Source organism: Cystoisospora suis (assembly GCF_002600585.1).
Source record: "Cystoisospora suis strain Wien I chromosome Unknown contig_1911, whole genome shotgun sequence".
Classification (NCBI taxonomy): Eukaryota; Apicomplexa; class Conoidasida; order Eucoccidiorida; family Sarcocystidae; genus Cystoisospora; species Cystoisospora suis.
The window spans coordinates 4,710-5,064 of NW_027154711.1; positions in this window are offsets into that span (position 1 = coordinate 4,710).

Sequence of the window (355 nt, forward strand, 5' to 3'; positions counted from 1 at the left end):
CAACAGCCTTTTAGCAATCGATACTTTGCCTCTCTTCTTTTCAGAGAGAAGTCTTCAAGTGAGAAACATCTCTGTATCGAATTCACCTCGACTGAATACTTGGTATTCCTCTATAGTGACTGTAGTGATAGATATGTATATGTAAATATGTAGTTAAGCAGGCATTTGTTCGTACCTAGAGATTAATCATGGTAGCATAGGAAATGTGGCTTCAAGGCTGTATCTTTTGGTCTGTCTATCTATCTAGGAGGCTTGGAGAAGAAATCTCTCATGATGCGCTAGGTCGATTGTGTGCAAGCCTGCATGGTCTAAGAGAATGCAATGTCTTTCCAAGTCATCCCTCATATCGACTCTT